The sequence below is a fragment of the Lissotriton helveticus genome, chromosome 7, assembly GCF_964261635.1.
Source record: "Lissotriton helveticus chromosome 7, aLisHel1.1, whole genome shotgun sequence".
NCBI lineage: Eukaryota > Metazoa > Chordata > Amphibia > Caudata > Salamandridae > Lissotriton > Lissotriton helveticus.
Window position 1 is genome coordinate 90,917,248 of NC_136068.1, and position 20,748 is coordinate 90,937,995.

The following is a 20,748-nucleotide window of genomic DNA, read 5'->3' on the forward strand; positions in this document are numbered from 1 at the left end:
TTGGTACTGTGGGATTTCCCTGGTTCTCCGGACCTCTATGTTTTGAGTAGACTTCTCCGCAGTACCTTGATGCTTGATAGAGATTATGGGTGCCCCCTGTGCCCTTTCCTCATCAGCAGTGTTGAAATAAATGCAACTTCTTTCAATTAAAATGAATGTATTAGTCAACACCAGGAGAAGTCTATGTCACAGTACATAACATTCCCTAGTAAATGCCATTGCCAGCCAGACCATCAATGTTCTAAACATGGGCAGAACCATTGTGAATGCGGTCACGGGCTCAACAACAGAAGAAATGGTTGAGGAGAAAAGGGATGATGAGGGAGAAGAACATAACAGTAGTGTTTGGGGAGAGTGAGGTTTTAATTCAGAAGCTAAAATGAAAACCAGAGCACTCACCTTTGATCAATGCATTGAGACCATTTGCTCCACCTACCTAAACGTCTTAATTTTCATACGCTGTTGAATTATTTCACCCATCCAACTATTCTTTTATTGAACCATGCAGCCATGTCCACAAAGTCCCAAAAATTATTTAGTGATTGAACAACGTTTATAGTGAAAAACACCAAAGAAAATATAGAGTGCTTTACAAATATAACAAGAAATACAACTTGCAATTGAAGAAATCCTAAAGCACATGAAAAAGTAACGCTAAGTTAACAGTAAGAGGGGGTGGGACAAGCTAACATATTTTTAGCATATCAGTGAGATAAAGCAGGATCAGGAGGCTATTCTTGCTGCTGTCCTCTTCAACCCGACCCTCCCTTACCTGAGTGTCAAGCCCCTAACTCAGGTCAATAGACCTCACATGTTGCTAGATCTCCACATTTGGACATATATCCCCTACCCTAAAGCAGGAGATAAGCAGATCTCCGCAGTGTCCTTACATACAACTCAAAATATGAGACAATTTGCTTGCGATTTGCCCAGTTACTCTTTCATTGCTTTAGAGTTTGTCACTCTTTCCTTTATTTTAGTTAGTTGTCAGGTTTATGGCCAGTGGTGTGTCATACTTTATTGTACTGGAGTGTTTTCCCTGATAGACTGTGACTATGACCGTTATATGTTTACAAAAACTGTACATCCACAATTATTTTACATTAGCTTCATTGCCTTGCATATGTTTGTTTTTTTAGTGGTATTCTGGTGTTTGTGTGATAATTGTGTGAATGTGAACAGTGTTTGCTGTGTGCGAGGTGCCCAGATTTACCACTGTGTTTTGCCTCTTTGTTGTTTATTTTGTGTGATTGCTACAGTTTGACTTTCCTTTTTCTGCACATATCTTCAAATATTTTCGAATATTGTTATATTGCGGTGTCTTTGCAGAGCTAAAAACCCTAACTAGCAATGTACATCTTCATTCCAAATGTGATAACTGTGTAGTACTGTAGCCCAGACCCCTCCTTACACCGCCTTTTTAAATCATCCACAGACACGTGGAGAGTGAAGGAAAGCTGGCTGTACCTTTTTCTGAATGGTTGGGAACCCTAGTAATAACACCTTTGATATGGTGTGGTTGTCCCTGTGTCTGAAAGGACTTCGGCAATTCCTCAAAGAGAGAAACAATTCAGTAACACAGTCACTACTTTGAGAAGGGCATGGAGCCAAGCATGAAGTGCTTCCTATTATGGGCTTGAGGTTTCCTTTGATTCCTGCTGGAATATTTCAAAGGATCAAAGAGAACCAACAAAGAGAGGCAGAGATTTGTAGATTTTGTGTTAAAAGGTGATGATGTGTGTACTGTGCAAATGCACACTCCCAGGTATGTGTGGAGACATAAAGAGACATAATTTGTGTGGCTGCAATCTGACTCTCCACCCTACTAACCATTTTCATTTTCCTAACACTGCTGAGTAAGCACTACACCTAGATGTCGATTTATCAGAATTCTGGGAGTAGTGAAAGTGAAATCACCCACACTTTCAGACTCTATGACATCACAGGGCTGACGCCCTTTACAACCCTTTTTCATTAGTAGCCTCATATCTGCTCCTAAAGGACTATGGGAGTATAAGTACTGGAACCAATTGTAAGTAATCAGGCCCATGGATCTAATTTAGCGCCATGTTTTCATGCAACGCAGTGTAGCAAGGTAAGTTGGAGAGAGCAAAACAGTGTGATAGCTGTTAAGATATGGTGCTGTTTCTCTCTCTAATCTGGCACACGTAAAGCTGGCTTACTCCCACGCATACACCCGGCAAATAGTGCAAGGATGTGTGTGTGATGTCAAGCAAAGGTTTTGTACTGGAAGAATACCCATCAAGAGCAAAATACTATCCTTTGACGTAATTTAATACTTTTCACCATTTGGTATGTGATGTATAGTTCGGCATGGATGTATGATGTTACAACGCACATTTTTACAACGCATACCTTTACAACACTTTTTTTACAACGCAACATCCATTACAACGCATTCCATTACAACGCATAACATCACATTGCATGTTTGGTAAGTATTGGATAGTGTAGGGGTAAAAATTACTATTCTAACTCCAGCGGGTGCAACAGTAGGGTAAGTGTTGGCTAGTGTAGGGGTAAAAAGTACTATTCTAACTCCAGCGGGTGCAACAGTAGGGTAAGTGTTGGCTAGTGTAGGGGTAAAAAGTACTATTCTAACTCCAGGGGGTGCAACAGTAGGGTAAGTGTTGGATAGTGTAGGGGTAAAAATTACTATTCTAACTTCAGGGGGTGCAACAGTAGGGTAAGTGTTGGATGGTAATGTTATGCATTGTAATGGTATGCGTTGTAATGACTGAGTTGTAATGACATGCGTTGTACTGGTGTGCATTGTAGTGTCATGCATTGTAATGGTTGCGTTGTAATTGCATGCGTTGTAATGGATGTTGCGTTGTAAAAGTTTCGTTGTAATGGTAGTGCGTTGTAAAAGTTGCGTTGTAAAGGCTTTTTCCCGTTCTGCATACATGAAGAGTTGGAAAAGTTTTGAGAGAAAAAAAAAACCTCCTAAATTTGATGTCTGGCTTGAGGAGGAGTGCATTTTTGCCGGAACTCCCTGTCGACCAAAATGCAATTTTAAAAATGTAAATAAAAACAGAGCTTAGCGGCCCCACAGCGCCAATTGCGGTTATCTGGTCACACCGGACCAAGAAGTTACAGGTTCAAGCTGATCTGATGAAGCGAGGGCTGGTCACAGTGGACCAATTTATGCTGGCTGAACAAAGTAGATAGGGAACTGTGTCAAACACCGTGGGTAGTTGCATGTGAATGCCCATGTACCACCCATGGAAGGGCCCCTGGATGCAAAGTAGCTCAAAGTGGCATGTTGTGTTACTTTAGGTTACTATCCAGTGCAATTTCCTCCTAGTTTCTATTTCTGTACTGCTGTATATAAGGATTCGGGAGAACAGGGTTAGCAAGGGTGGTGACAGTGATATTCTAATGGCAAGTGGGGCATAGCTGCTGCAACCATGAACTGAAGTCCATGGCCATGCAGGCTTGTCCACATGCGATACCATCATATGTATTGTCTCACATCAAGGTCGTAACGGTAAATATTTCTCATTTCACCGCTCCTCCATGAATATTGTGTTTAAAAGTAATGTAAAGTAAAGTAATTCTTCTGAAGTACTATTTTACATACTCTTTCATTCCTTTGTGAGTTGGCTCCAAAGTGTCTAACATGGGAATATTTAGAAAATAGTAATTTACAATTAGTTCAGATAGAGAAATCTGAGCCTTTTTTAATAATAGGGTGTGGGGGTACAGTAAATTCACCAAAATGCCAGTGGTAGTGACAGTGACATCACCTGCCCTTTCACATTACAGGAAATGACTCCATATGACTTCATGTCTTCCCAGGAATTGATGTTGCAAGCCCATTTACCATGATAAAATATTGGAATGGCTTCAGTGTACTCTACATTTAGCGCAAGAATAATTCATCATCACAATTGCTATTATTACAGCTAAATACCAATTTCATTTAACAGACTCAATTTAACTAGGGTGCTGGCATACTTTGCCATACGTAATCTCCTGACTATGCAAAGCATTATAGACCAAACATGGCCCTATGTAGGTACCTACAGATGATGAGGATCTTATTAAGTGCCACATGCTGCAAGGGCTCTCTCAGGCAGAATAATGAAAGATAATGGTGCATAGACCTAGGATATGTTCCCATCTCTCATATTTTACCATCTCTACTCTTTCATAAATCTCTGTCATACTCATTCCTTCCTCTTTCTTACTTCACTCGCCCTGCTCCTCCTGTCTTCCAGTCCTCCTTGAACCATGCAGCTGTTTTCATTCACTTTTGAATGTGCCTCTCAAATTCTCACACCTCTACTGCCTCGTTTCTTCCACTGCCACCTTTTTTTCACTCACTCCTTTCACTCACATCTTTCCCAACACATTCTCTCAACTTTGTGTTTTACAGCTCTACTTTTGGCTTTGTTTCTCCAGGGTTTCTTTGCACTACAGTTTCTTTATCATATTCTCTCTGTCTTCACCAGTTAGCCTCTGTAGGAATTTGGGTTACTGGTTGAGGGGAGTGATATCCTACTCAAGCAGCAACCACAGTTGTTGTCATGGTGAAACACAGCATATCTCAAATTAACCTGTGCTTAATGCTCTGGTAGTTTGGCACGAAAGCAGACAGGCTTAACTTAGAAGCAATGTAAAAAGCAATTATGCAGCACTTCAAACAGTGATAAATTGAAAACACAACACAAGAAAAATACAACAACAATTTAGAAACATGATAAAATGTAATAAATTATTTGAGATAAAAATATCAACAATCCAATCAGTAGAAAAGTAGATATGCAATTTTAAAATTTTAATTAAAAGCAGAGCTTAGCGGCCCACAGCGCCAATTGCGGTTATCTGGTCACACCGGACCAAGAAGTTACAGGTTCAAGCTGATCTGATGAAGCGAGGGCTGGTCAGAGGGACCAATTTATGCTGGCTGAACAAAGTACCTTAAATCCTGGTTGCTCAGCATTTTGAGCTCATGCACGCACGATGTGTCACGTATCAGCGGTTCTTATAGGCTGTGATGCATACTCCAAAATCGACGATGCGTCGTGCAGTGGTGAAGCTGGTGAGCTGTAGAGCTGTGATGCAAGGTCCTACGTTGAGAATGCATCACGCAGCAGCAGTTTGAGGAGTTACAGGGCTGTGATTAGAGGTCCTGAATCTTATAGGGGTTGTGTAGTGATGGTTCCAAAGAACTGCAAGACCTGCATCTGGTATGCTTTGCGCAGTGACGTTGTGATGCAGAGCTGCAAGAGGACGCATTGTGCTGCACTGGTTCTACTAGGACCACAACTGGGTTGGCAGAGTACCTTCAGTCCCACTTCCAAAGGTCCTGGACTAGAGTTAGAACCATTTGGGGAGTAGGATTCATAGCAGGCAGAGTCCAGGTGCGGGGCTCAAGGAGGTTGGAGTCTTTTATGGCCCTGAGGCTCCGATCAGGAGGCCTTACAACTAGCCTTTGGAGTCACTCTTGTGGTCCTGAGTTTAAGATGCAGGTTCAGCTCACACTTAGGCAGCAGGGCAGCAGTATAGCAGTCCTTCTTGCAGAGCAGCACAGCAGTCCTTCTGAAAATTCCACAGGCCTAGAAGTGTACTGAAGAGTTGGGACTGAGGGTCTAGTATTTATACTTGGTGCCAGCTTTGAGGTAGGAGAAGGTTCTGGAGGTTTAAACTCCCAGAGGTATTTGGAATTTCTAGTCTCCCTTGCCTGCCCCAGCTTGTTTGGTGCGCAAAAGACTGGTGTCGAATCCTTTGTGAGTGTGCTGAGGCAAACCCTTTGTGGTGTGTAGGTGTGGTAGGTGACAGCTCCGCCCCTATCAAGTCAGGGATAGCCAACCTCCCAACACTTCTTTCCTCTTTTCGGACTGTTTGGGAGAAATACACAAAGTTCAACTGCCAGCTACACCTAGTCATATGACCCAGGATACAGGCTGCAGGCACCAAATGGTAAGTACAGGAAAATGCCACCTTTCTATAAACGGTGCTTTCAGAATTGTGACTTAAAATCCAGCTTTACCTTTAAAGGTGATTTAAATTACAATTATTAGGGTACCAATCGCATCATTTCTACTTGCTCCCAATAGAAAGTTATCACTTAATAAATGTTATCACTTATTAAATCTCCTATGGGAGAGGGAGGCCTTGCAGTAGTGATAAACAAATGTAAGAGTTTTTCATTACAAAGACATGCAAAACTTAAGAGTAACTCTCCAACTTTTTTAAATACACTGCACCCTGCCCTCTGGGTTCTTTAGGGCCTACCATAGGGGTGACTCAAATATATTAAAAAAGAAGGTTTTGGCCTGGAAAAAAGTAAATTTTGCCAGGCCAAAGGGCAGTTTAAACTAGCACAGACAGGCTGCAATGGCTACTTAAGGGGGTGGCACAATAAGTGCTGCAGGCCTACTAGTAGCTTACAATTTACAGACCCTGGTACATGTAGTACCACTGTACTAGAGATTTACAAGTGAATAAATGTGCCAATTGGATGTAAGCAAAAGTTACCATATTTAAAGGACAGAGTACACACACGTTAGCACTGGTTAGCAATGGTAAAGTGCACAGAATCCAAAAGCCAGAAAAAAAACGAAGTCAGCAAAAACAGAAGGATTGACGGCAAAAGGTTGGGGGAAAACCACTCCAAAGATGTCAGATTCAACATCCTTTTACCTCCAACTCTATGACACACATTTTCTCATCAGCACCTCTATAAATCCCTCATTTACATATATATCTTCATGGTTCTCTTCTATCTCCATTCACTATTTCCTTTTTACTGCAGATTCAATGTTGCCTCAGCTCAATTTCATCCAAACACCCTTTGATCTTCACCCGGGATTGGTGTCACTACAACGCATGCTTTTACATCGCATGCCTTTACAACGCGGTTTTTACATCGCATACCATTACAACGCATAATGCTTTTAGGCGCTGGATAGTGAATTATTTAATTTACTATTCCAACTCCAGTCCCCGTGGATAGCAGGGAAGGTGTTGGATAGTATATTAAATACATTCCCTATCCTAGAGCGCCCCCCAGCGCATTGCGTTGTAATGGTTTGCGTTGTAATGGTTGCGATGTAATGGTAGTGCGTTGTAAAAAATTCGTTGTAAGTGATGTTCCCCCTTCACCCGTATCTTTGACTACTAATGATCGAATTCTCATCATTTTTCTTATCAGTTACAGTTTTAGCCTTTTATTCTCTAAGCATCATTGCTCAATGTCAATTTGACCTTCAACCCTATTTTTCTAATATTCTCAACTCTGCATCACTGACAATTTACTACAAAGCTCACCTCTACCTCAAATAGTCTTTCTTCAATCTACCAGATTCCTAAATCATTCATCAAGCTGCTACGTGAATGTCTTCACTCCTTCCTTAACGTTTCCCTGTTTTGAACTCAGCTTCCTGTTTCTTGCTCAGTACTCCTCCTTTACATTCTACACCTGATCCATTCACTCCGTCATTCCATCTTTTCCATTCCATCTTTTCACTCATCCTGCTACATCTCTGTTTAGCCGCACTTACCTACTACTCTCTTGGAATCCTTTTCTTGGGTTCCTTCTCCTATTCTCCCTCCCATTCATCTACTTTTCTCTTTCTAAGGGGCCGATTATGATCTCGGTCAGAAGGGCACCGAATCGGGTTCGGCATTAGCGGATCCGATTCGGAGGCTGGATTTCCGTCCGAGTTGTACACAGGTCCGGACGTCAAAGTACGATACGAACAAGCCCGGAATCTCCATCCGAATCGTTTCCGGGTCTGAACTGCTCTGTACGACTAGGTCATTTATAATATGACGCATCATGTCGCAAGGAGTTACGGATACGTCCGTATTTCTGACGTATCTGTAGGCGCAAAAGTGACGCATTGCTGGAGTGTGTCACAAAAGTGACGCAACTCCAGCAATGCGTCCTTTCACATGGGGCAAGCCCCATGTGAAAGGGCCTGCGTCAGTCTTACGCCTGCTGTGAGGCAGGCGCAAGATTTTGACGCAACAGCGTCCTAAAAGTGACGCAGTGAAATCTCATAGATTTCACTGCGTCACTATTCCGAGGATTTTTGCGGGTGAACGCCCCCTCTGCATACATTATACCTGACGCAGGTATAATGTAGCGCAGGGGTTTACAAAGTGACGCATCTGCTTCTGCATCTGCTTAGATGCGTCACTTTGTAAATAGTGCGCATCTGGAGGCATGTTTTACGCCGCCGATGCGTCACAAAAAGTGACGCATCGGAAGCGCAAAACTCACGCAAGGCCTCATAAATGAGGCCCCCGGCTCTTCTCAAGGCCTTAAGATCTGTTGTTGTCTGCATCATATTCACCCAGTGCCAAGACGCCTCGGCCTAAGAGCGCTTTATAAGTCCCTCAGTCAGTCAGTCAGTCAGTCAGTCAGTCAGTCTGGTATATTACTCTTAACTATGCTAGCAGGAGTAATTGTGTAATTATCGGTAAGTCTGCACGTAAGAGTAACCTGAAATAACCAACAGTACTCCAATTAGTACAACATAATCAAAATTCTGCCAAGGCCTACAAATAATGGAGGAATGGCCTTAAAAGAGAACCCCATTGGATGCAAAGATACATTAAATTAAATTATTTAAACAAGTTAAAAATATAAACACATTTATTTAATGTTTAAAACCTTACCTAAAAATAAAACATTTTTTCATTTACATTTAACATAGGTAAATAAACCTTTTGTAAATGTAAAAAGTAATGTAACATTAGGTTTTCATAACATATAATTAAATTCATTCTATACATCACTTTTATTAATTTTAAATACATAATCAAATAAAAATGTATCTTTTTTTCTTTTTGTGGGATTCATTATTTGTAACTTTCAGACCATCATTTTCATTTATTATAATATTTTCAAAACAATTAAATTTTACATTTAAATTAAGGTATTAATAGTGTAACATTTTACACTTTCCTAAAATTAAAATAAATATGTAAATGTATTTACCATTAATATTTTAAATAAATCTTTGTCAATTTTTGGTAAAGTTTAATATATTTTTACACATTCCCCTATATGTTACGATACGGATATGGTAATATAAAATACTCTACATTTAGTGGTATTTTCCTACAGATCATAACTCCTCCCCTCTCTTACATATACACATTCATTTGGAGCTTATTCTATTGTCTTCTTTTGTGGGTGACTGTTTAAACTGTAATCATCCATTAAAGTTTAAACATGTTATACCATTTTATGCATGAAGAAATATTTGTTATACTTCATGGTATGCTGTTTCTGAGCGCCAATACATACATTTAATGTAGAGTGTGAGCTATTAATGTCTGTCAGTAAAGCAAATGGCGAAAAGCGATTTATGAACGTTCAATTATACTTTTTTGGCCAGATGTACGACCCGTTTTTGCATGCACAAACAGGCTTGCAAACCTGCAGGGCCATGTACAAAGGCTATTTAGCAAGTCGCAATTGATTTTTGAATTGCTAAATAGGTTTTGCGACTCGCTATTAGGAAGGGGCGCTCCCTTCCTAAAGTGACTCACAACAAGCCATGTATGAATGTTTTGCGACGGCAATTGCGGTCGCAACCACTCGCAATTTATTGCACTCTTCAAGAGGGTGGTAATGGAGTCACAAACCTGACCTTAAAAAATTAAACGAAAACGTTTCATATATATTTTATTTATATGCATCTCGTTTTCCTATAAGGAAAAAGGGCTGTATTTTTTTTTAACTGCTTTATTGAAAAGCAGTCCCAGACATGGAGGTCTGCTGAGCCCAGCAAGCCACCATCCCTGGAGGCCAGCCATTCCCAATGGGGTCACAAATTGTGAGTGGCTCATTAAAATTCATGAGCCTCGCATTTTTGGAATCGCAATCAGTGTCTCTGACACTGTTGTACATTCCGATTTGTGACTCGCATTTGAGCGCAAATTGCGAGTCGCAAATTTGGAATGGTCGTACATCTGGCCCTTTATTACTTAATAAATATATATGTATTTATTTTTTAAAACATAACTATAAAAAAGGATAAAATGAATAATGAATATTGCTTAACTTTAATGGAACTGAAAAACCACGACTGTCAAAATCTCCCTTGTCAGCCAGGAAAATTAATAAAGTAGTTCAATTTGATAGGCTTATAGACCCTTTGTCATATTTCAATTTTTTGACACCTGGAAATTAAAGGTTGTGTTACGACCCACAGAGTTGAGGACATGAGTCTTCTGAAACAATAGACGAGGGCAAAGAATAGCCAGAACTGAAATATCACACCAGTCTCAGAATTTCGGTTGTCAGGAATCAAAAAAGGGCAAACTATAACCCTTTGTGTCGCTTTGTTGCTAATTAATTTTGACTATCCTTAGATTGTTTTGTCTAGCTGATGATTGTCTTTGTGCTGTCAAGCATGCCATTTCTATGCATGTGGATACGTACAGTGTGTTGACCTCGAGGGGTCATGAAAACTAAAACATGTTTCTCTCCTTTAAAGTTACCAATGTGTTTCCTTTTAGTGCCAAGATGCTATTTTAAGTGCTTGTCCGCGCTTTAGAAAATATACAATGCAATGGATGAATGGTATATATGTATACATATTTTGTTTCATTATTTGTGTAATTCTGCCAGACGTATATTACAGAGTGACCCAGATAGTGGATAAGAAACAAAAATGTTGGTGAGAGCGTTTAGAGGTGTTAAAAATTCATGATGGATGAAAAGTTCACTAAATACAATAACAATGCATATGAGGAATTGAATACATATTGTGCTTAATTAGAGAGCTGACTCACTGAGAGTGAGCATGAGTGGGTGGTATTTGTCAGCCTTGTTTCACCACCCGGACCTAGCGGAAGAGGGGTAGGTGGTTCGGAGAAGACACGGGACCTCACAACCTTATACTACAAAGGTCGTGACCCGATGTACTACCCGCCGGGCACTGTTGTTGTATTTTTTCCTGAGCATTTAGGCGGATAAAGCGCAACACAGGTACCACATTGTTTCCAATTCATAGTTAGTCATATTGACTTTATTTAGGAGAACATTTAATGTAGACAGTTTCCCTTTGAAGATTAACTTCTGTGACAGGTCCTGATGAATCGCTAGTCACTGTATGTTTGCGAGATGTCGACCAATGCCTACACACACTAGCCTAGTCCGGAAAAAAGGAACATAATATTCCATCGAGTACTGGCTAGTATTTCATTTTAATTGAAGCAGGGGACCCCCAAAATAAACCTGATCCTGGTACTCCTAGCCTCATTTTAATTTCACTTATAACGTCTACACCTTTCTGGCCCCACACCCACACTTCACCCATACGGCAGTTGGATTGAAGATCTCCGCCAAAGAGCCCCTCTTCGAGGTGTTGCCCGTTGGGTATTGCACCGCCGACCCAACGAGGAGCGTTGCCTATGATGAAGCATGACACCTGCAAGGGTGTGTGAGGCCATTATATCCAACCAAATGGTTGCCCAACTGTAGGACTCCACTGAGACCCTACGGCTTCAATAGAACTGTTTGACCCTGACACTCACCTTATTAGGAACAGCTTAGTACCTTGTTGTCCATACTGTCCCCCAAGGCGAACACTGCAGCTGGACCTTCCGCTCTTCTTGAGTGGTAAAATCACCTATTCCTATCCCTTTTTTTACTCCCTTTTTTGTAGACAGCCTTGTTTAGGGCTCTGCAAGGCTTAGTAAATCTGGTGTAACGCAAGGCAGTACGATCGCTACCTTCTTTTACACTGCATGGTGGGAGCGTTACAGGGGTGAAGTGTGGGTGTTCCCATGTACCCACCCATGTATTCTAACATATTCCCAGATTTACCAACACTAGTAGACACTAGCGTAACAAAGCTTGAGGGTGCCCCCCCTGCAAGCTACATGGAGGCCCCTTCCAGACTCAGTCAGGATCTGTCGCACTGTACTGTGCTGAGCGGGCTCTCTGGAACTCAGGTCCCCTGCACCACGGGGCTGCAGGGACCTTTGTTACACCACTGCTAGTAGACCCAGGAATGTGTCAAAATTCTACTCTTTCCCACCAGAGGCGCAGCAAGGAGAAATATCTTTATTTCTCATCGTTGTTTCCTCTTTTAGCCACCGCCATGCGGGCGGTGGCGATCTGTCCATCAGTGTAATCGCCCCCTTAGTATTGTTTTGCTTTCCGAACTAAGCAGACTGTACATTAGTCTGCCTAATGATTTATATTTAGACTTATCTTGCCTTTCAGACAGGCAGAAGCTATGCCATTCTGCTTGTGGATTAATACTTAGACTATCCTTGACCTTTGAACTGAGCAGATTTATGCTGACCCTTTTACTGAACTATACTTTGGTCTGGTAATTTACATGCATGGAGGTGACCTTATGTTGATTCCTTAGAGAATTTGCATTATTTGATGTGTTATTGATGCTGATTTGAATTTTGACTACTAACGACGTTTTATTTTAGTTCTGAAAATATTTTTAAACTTAAATAAATCTTTATGATTTTGACTTTGAAGATTGTCCTGTGAAAGGTTTGTTTAATGGCATAGGACTGCTGTCTATTAATATTAACATTGCCTGAATCCTGCTCTAAAGCCTTTTAAATTATTAAACTTTCAGCTCCTCCTCAGTGTGCCACAACAAATAATGTAAACTGGTCACTTGAAAAGGAAATATAAAAAAGGACAAAGTGCATGCCTAGTTTTGTATTTTTGTCAATCCCAGACTACCGTCGCCCTAAATTGAGAAGTAAATGCGTAGAGCTAACCATCAGTCCACCATTTCGTGTCCTCTTAACCAGAATTTCACCAGCGTTACTTCCAGAATTCCGCTAGAGCTCCTTCCAGTTTGTTCTGATAATTCCCCAAAGGCCTGAGCCAGTCCCCACATTGACTCAAATACACACATCCTCTCTAGTGTACCCTTGAAGAAGGGGGTTTAGTAAATTCCAAACATTGCCCCAAGACCTCTGCAGCATTATCTCGGGTTTCTTGACTTCTGGTTCCAAGGCTTTTTGTGACTGTGTCAATCAAAAGTGACAGTATGCTGTAATCCCTCTACATGGAGAGTGAAGAAAGAAATAGAAACAACCTACCACAGGAATGTGCCACTAAACACCATTCACCACCCTCATTCGGAGACAGTGTAGTGCTGACCACATTGAATGAATAAGTCTGAAGAAGAGGGCTAGCAGTAAGGTGTACCCTATTTTTTTGTTTTTTTAGAGGAACCCCTATATATGAAACAAATATATTTTGGCATTATGTGCCTACTCTTAAAAGTTAATAAACAAAGTGGAATCCACTGAGGAGTTAATGTGGTCCCCACTGTGGTGGGGAGCACACAGTGTTGTTTTTATACCCCTCACACACCAAAAGGACCCTTGGTGTCATTCTACCATCATTGGGGTCTTCGCACCCCTCTACGGATTGCGGCGTGCTGCGACCTACGAGTACGCGGGAGCACTTCAAGTGTGGACTATGTGTGGTAGTGTGTGGGGTATAGAACGTGAGTGGTGGAGTGGTGAGAGTGATAATTAAAAAATACCTGGCACGTGGGGAAAAAAGACTTTAATTACGCCCCCGGCTGGTATTGTTAAAAAGGGGTGCTCTGCGAGGCTACTACTGTAAAATTATGTACAGCCACCTCTTAAGTGCGTCGACATGGACATGTTTCGGAGTATCCAACTCCTTCTTCAGGACGGGAAAGCCCAAAATTCCCCACCTTACTCACATGTGTGTATGTTTTAAAGTGTATTATACAAAAATTCATTAAAAATTAAACTATAGGTGTATGTGTACCTATCGTGTTATTCAGTACGAAGTCCTAGCGCCCAGTTGGCGGTTCAATTGGACCTGGAGGGAGAAAAGTATGCAATCAGTACCTATCTCATGTTCAAAGCATAACCTAATCAAGCAGGTATCATTGACCTAAAGGACTAGGAGTATGCACATATTGTTTCACATGTAGGGTTGCTGATTGCCTCCAGATAATCATGCACCCTGTGGAAAAAAGGAAAGAAAAGAAAAGAACACAAACACATACATAAGACATTAGTGTGACACATATCTTTGATGGTTCCAGCCTTATCCTAGGTGTTGAGGATAAAGGAAAAGGTGCTATTGTAGGAATAAACCTTACTTATTTCATAAGTTACAGTGCCTCATGAGCTTTTGCGCCAAATATTGGGGAGTCCCATCAGGCTAGATTCAGCTCTCTGTAGGTATAAGAGAAAACAAGGCTTTAAGGTCTTATTAAAAGTTTCGCCTTCGTTTACCAATGCTGCCTCTAGGTTTTTTCACTCACGGTTCCCAGGACAATGCTCCTCTGACTGCCCCTCAGCGCTGCTCCGATGACAGTGCAGGTGGGTGGAAGACGGGGCTTATATACCTCCCAAGCGTCGAGTGACTGTCAATTAGTTTTTCAATTACCGGCGGATGTGTGGCCAAACATGGGCATCTCGCCCGCGAGTGAAGCTGCCTGCATCAATTGGTTAGTCTCCCTCGCGCGCGCATGCTCAGAGTGGCTCTAGCGCGCATGTGCGGGTGTTAGTAGCCGGTCTTAGCACATGCGCGGAGGATCGGGAAATTTGTTTTAGACGCATGCGCAGATGGTGCGTGATCCCGTAGTTGTTGAATCGGGATTTTCACGTTAAACAAACTATAAAGACCACATCACTATGTATTATCAAAGGTGTGAGAAAATAAGTTGTTAACGTGTCTCGTAGTTAGGAGAGAGAACACGATATTCAGCCAGTTGCGAGGCCAAATGCAAGTGTGGTTCTTGGGTTACCAAATACATGCCTCTGTACAAGTAGAAAAAAATGCTGTGATGAGCCAGGGCCATCGAACTAAGTCAGATCTAAGTGCTGAACTACTTGTGAATAGTTCTAACGACCATATGTGGAACCTGATTATTAGATTCTGTATTAAGCCCAGGCTCCCAAACTAACTCAAATACAAGTACAGAAATGTTTGTACAAGGTTCTGGTGGTCATGTGTGGAACTTAGGCACATCAGTCCATGGGTGGTTACATCAGTTGGGACCATGGTATGCCTTCATTGAGTCCTTCAACGTGGGTCTCCAGCCGGAATACCCATCTCTGTTCTTTCTCGAAAAGGCCAGTATCTGACGATAATTGTTCAATGACTGTCCATGATAGTTCATTGACACAGTGTTGTCTTTCAAGATAATGAGCTGCCATTTTTGTTGTGGACTTCTTACATCTTACGTTGCTTTTATGCTCATTTATCCTTACTTTGACCGGTCTTGTCGTCATGCCCACATATTCCAGACCACAGGGGCAGGTGATTTCTGCTATTGCAGTTAGTGAAATTTCTTTGTTCCCATCTGCTCCCATTCCTAAAAGTGAGTGATAGACTCTTTTTGGTCAGGTGGCAGCTGCTGCAATTCACGCACGGGTAGTGTCCATGCACCCCTTGTAGCCTCGGCTGGTGGTCTGTTTGTGGGCGGGGTCTAATGTGGACCAGGGTGTCCTTGAGGCTTTTTCCTCTCCTGTGAGCAAATAAAGGTTTTTCAAAGTTTAGATTACCACTGGTTAGGATTCTCCAGTGCTTGTTCACCAATTTAGAAACTTGGTTAGAGTGTGTACTATACGTTGTCACACAAACTGGCCTTTCCTGTGTCTCATCTTTGGTGACTTTGTCCTCCAATAGGGCCTCTCGGTTATTATTCCGTGCCCTTTTCATAGCCGTGTCTATGACTTTACTAGGATAATGTCTCTGCTGCAATTTCTTTTTCAGATCTTGAGCCTGAGCCTTATACCTGCTGATGTCACTGCAGTTACGTCGCAGGCGGAGAAATTGCCCATAGGGTAGATTTTCACGCAAGTGGCGGGGGGGAAACTGTCAAAGCGCAATAAGCAGTTCCTAGCAGTTGGCTTGAAGTGGGTCTCTGTTTTCAGCATCCCCGACTCATGATAAATGTTTAGATCCAAAAAGACCATGCTCTGTTTTGACATGGTGTGTGTGAACTTTAAGAAAGCATTCTGCTGATTTAGCCAAACCAGGAAGTCTCCTACTATGTCACTCCCACCTTCCCAGATAACCAGGACATTGTCTATGTACCTCTTCCATATCTGTATGTTGTTCCTGAAGGGGTTCACTGGGTTCAGGATTTTGGTTGTTTCCAGATGGTGCACGTATAGGCCAGCCAGGCTGGGCGCGAAAGTGCTGCCCATGCTGGTCCCATGGCATTGTAAATATATAGTTCCCTCATACTCAAAGAAGTTTTTGGTTAGAGCTGTGGAGATGCACTCCATGACAACATTCCGTGGGGTTTGATACTGCCAGGTGGTTGAGTGTAATACTTCCTCCATGATGAGCAGAGTCTCATCATGTGGCAGACTGGTATAAAGACTCTCCACGTCCAATGACAGCAGGATCTGGTTGTCTGGGTTGAACGGGAGTTCCTGTAACAGTTGGAGTACATCTTTTGTATCCTTCAGGTAGGTGTCAGTGTTCTGGACCAATGGTCTTAGGAAGGCATCCGCGAACTTAGACAGTGGTTCTAGGATGGATGAGATACCCGACACTATGGGTCTGCCAGGTGGTTGTGTCAGACTGTTATGTATTTTGGGTTTACTGTAGAAGTACGTTGTGCGAGGGTTCTTTTGTGTAAGGAATTCTCCTTCTTTCTTTGTTAGCCAATCGTGGGCCAGGGCTTCTTCGACCATGGCTCCTATGCTTATCCTGAGTTGTTCTGTAGGGTCATTGGGTAGTTCCTTTTGTCAGACAAAAGTCGTCTGCATTCTTGATCATAAGCTGTGGTGGTCTGCAAAACCACAGCTCCCCCTTTATCAGTGGGTTTTATGGTTATATCCCTGTTCTGGGATAGTTCTCTTATCGCCTCGGTCTCTTGTTTGCTCATGTTGTGAAAGGCCTGATGAGCATTAGCATCCAGTTTGCTCAGTTCCACCATTAGGGCCTTTTCAAAAGCCAGCACCTCCACCGGTAGTGTGTGGTCAGGAGGGGTGAATGTGGACTTCGGTCTTAGGCTTAGTTTACACACTTACCCAACACACTTCATTTCCATATTATCTGAAGATGTTGCCAACTGACATGATTTATTTTGGTTTAGTGAGTGCAGAAGTGCCACTACAATCAGACAGCATTACTATATGGTCATAGGACAAAACAGCAGCTCGGTTACATAAATTGATGAGGTGGATGGGGTGAGGAAGTGGGGAAGCCAGCAACCATGACATTAAAGAAGGACTTATAAGACAACATGATATTCAGATGACAGTAAGGTTGCTGCTGAAGAGGCACTGGTTGGTGCAGCAAGTTCATCCGCCCGCCATAATCCACCGTCCGCCACACAATTTCCCCCGCCATATTACTATGGCGGGGGGATCCCAACCGACGGAAAGACTGCCGCCGGTTTTCTGCCCGGTCGATGAGTCGACAGGGCGGAAATGGTTTTAATATGGTGGCGGTGTCTGGTAGACACTGCCATCCATATTAGGATACATGCGGGGATTTGCATCTCCATGGCGGCGTTGCTATGTAATCTGCCTTCGTGAAAGTGAGCCAAAAGTCTGATATATCTCCCAAAATGGTACATTCCCTATATTGGTTTCAGATAGTAAAATGCACACTTTCGACATGGTGAGATCTTACTACAAATGGTTATACTAATAATGTTTAATTCACAGGACCAACTTGCCTATAGTTAATAGCTAGTACGAGATTCAATAGGGTACGAAAAAGGATTCACCAAAAGAGTTGTGTTGCACCAGAGCAAGGAGCTGGAGGGCTCAGCCCAGCCTCCTCCCGGCAATGGCTCAAGCATCCTGCACCATGCTGCGGGCAGCAGACCAAGTTTGTAGCACATTTCTGGCAGGTTCTGGCCCACCTCATCTAGGGAATGAGGTCACAGGGGGGCATAGTTCCACCCCAGCACCCGTGGCAGCACAAGTCAATAGCGGGCAGTGAACCACTTGATGTAACCACTCTTATTAATAGGCAACAACTAGTAGACTAGACTAGTAGTTGCCAGCAGTGGCGGTAACAATCAGAGCCACAACTGAAATACAAGGAAACAAGAAAGGGGTACGTGCAAGATGCAACATCTTAACGCAGCATGAAACCCACCAGTCATCACAACGGTCTCAACAAGCAGGATGAAAACCAAGGAAATCTGAAGGCACTACAGGGAGCACTTTGAGAAGGTAAGGCTTACCTGACTCCTCCTGCGGTCCTGCAATCCAGTTAGGCAGGACCAGCTGCTTAGCATACCTCAACATACAGTCATGACTCACTGGTTGCAACTAGACATGCCACTGCAGAACCGCCCTCCTATGCTTCCCTCCTGGAGATATGACAGTGACTTGACTGCATCACATGTCTATGTTATCTGTGTCCACTTTCGGTTGGCCTTTGATCTAGTTTGAAGCGAGGCCTTATGGAAAGTACAGAACAATTTGGTTTTCCTGAAATATTTAGTATATGACATCAGCAGGCTATACTTGAGCAATTATGCACAGGTCAGGTGTGGGTCCATTGGGGAGTTGACAGACCCCATTCAAGTGTCTTGTTTATGAGAGAAGTCTGCGTTTCAGCTCCAACTCTGTTTTTGTTATTCACTAAGGACCTGGTGGCCCATTGTAGCAATGCATGCATGAGGGAAACAACCTTTACAACACAACTTTTACAACGCACTACCATTACAACGAAACTTTTACAATGCAACATCCATTACAACGCATGCCATTACAACGGAACCATTACAACGCATGACACTACAACGCATACCACTACAACGCATGTCATTACAACGCAGTCATTACAACGCACACCATTACAACACAAACCATTACAACGCACAGTACCCTTACACTATCCAACACTTACCCTACTGTTGCACCCCCTGGAGTTAGAATAGTAATTTTTACCCCTACACTATCCAACACTTACCCTACTGTTGCACCCCCTGGAGTTAGAATAGTAATTTTTACCCCTACACTATCCAACACTTACCCTACTGTTGCACCCCCTGGAGTTAGAATAGTAAATGTTACCCCTACACTATCCAATACTTACCATACATGCTATGTAATGGTATGCGTTGTAAAGATAGTATGCGTTGTAATGGAATGCGTTGTAATGGTAGTTTTGTGAAATGCGTTGTAATGGCATGCATTGTAATGGAATGCATTGTAATGGATGTTGCGTTGTAAAAGTTTCGTTGTAATGGCATGCGTTGTAAAACTATGCGTTGTAATGACATACATCCCATGCATGATGCCCCGAGTCTGACCAACAGGAATGTCCCTTTGCTTCTTTTTGCTGATGACACCTTGCTGTCTCAAAATCTCCCATGGGCATTCAAACCCTGTTGGACCCGTTTGGTGTCCACTGCAGGCCCAGAGGGCTGGAGATAAACCTCAACAAAACCAAGTATAGGGTCCTGAATTCCTGCCACAAGAGAGGATCACACCCAGTCTTCAATGGCGTTCCTTCAAGAGGGTCTGTACTTTTGAATATCTCGGGTACACTCTCAATAAGCATTGTGGCTGGTCTCCACAGATCCAGAAGTGCAAACCTGGGTAGGAGCACTACACCGGAGGTATCTTGAGAGCTTTGCTGGGTTCCAGCTTCCATCCGATAACTCCTGCAAAACAAATGTACAATCTACAAGCCCTGGTGGAGGTATTATATGGTGGGAAGTTTAGGGGCATGAGAATGCATGTGACATGGGTCTGGTGGAGAATCTACTAACCAACCTTCCTGTTAGTACCCCACTTGTCCCCCTCCGGGTAGACCTAGGTGTCAGATTCCTTGTCCACAGAGTAAGACTCAGACCCTTGTTGTACTGGAGGAGGGTCTGGTCCTCTACAGATTTAGCTTCCTTTCAGATGGGTTTAGATGAAATTTGAAAGCTCCTTGGGGCTTTTAGGATCCCATGTTTGGGGTATATCAGATGTTCTTTAACAGAGGTTGGGTGTGAGAACCTTTGGGTGCACTCAGAGACTGCATGCAGTATATTAAAGTCCACACTCAAGGAGATGCACTGGAGAAATGCGGATGGAGGGCTCCATAGGCCCAGGAGGTTCAGGTCTCTAACATCAGCTTCTCTGGAGTTTAACCTTTTCGGTGCTCATGACGGCTCCAGGTCGTCATGAGGCATGGTAGGCATGTACTCATGAGGGCCGAGAACCTTCAGAACGTTTCTGCTCTGACCCATGCGCTGTTAATCCCCATCCCCGCAGTCATGAGCACACGCTCGCCGTGATTTATGATGACCGGGAGCCGTCATGAGTAACGCAGCGCCACGCCCAACCCCGCCCCCCCTCGCACCGTGGCGAATTCGCGCCACGGCAAAGGGGCTAAAGAAGCCCACTGTTTGGAAGAATACATGGATACAATTAAGCCCCCAGTTGCTAGAACTCCATATATTAAATTTCAGATTGGGACATTGCCGTTTCAAACATGTACTGCAAAATGGCATTATCCCCCTTCCGAACTAGACATAAGTTGCCCCTATTGCTCTGAGACAAAAGAATGTACAGATCATGTCCTGTTTTTTTTACCTGCCTTACCATGCCTACAGCAGGATATGGATCCTGCAGTTGTGTCGCAACCTGGGTTGTAGAGACTATGGAATTACATGGAGGATATTTAGCTCAAATAATTGTATTTGCTGTTTCCCGTTTCCTACTACACATGTGGAGATGTACACAGAAAAGGATTACTCTGTGTCGCTAGACTAGGTTTGGGGGACTTGTATGGTTTCTATGTCTGTAATATGC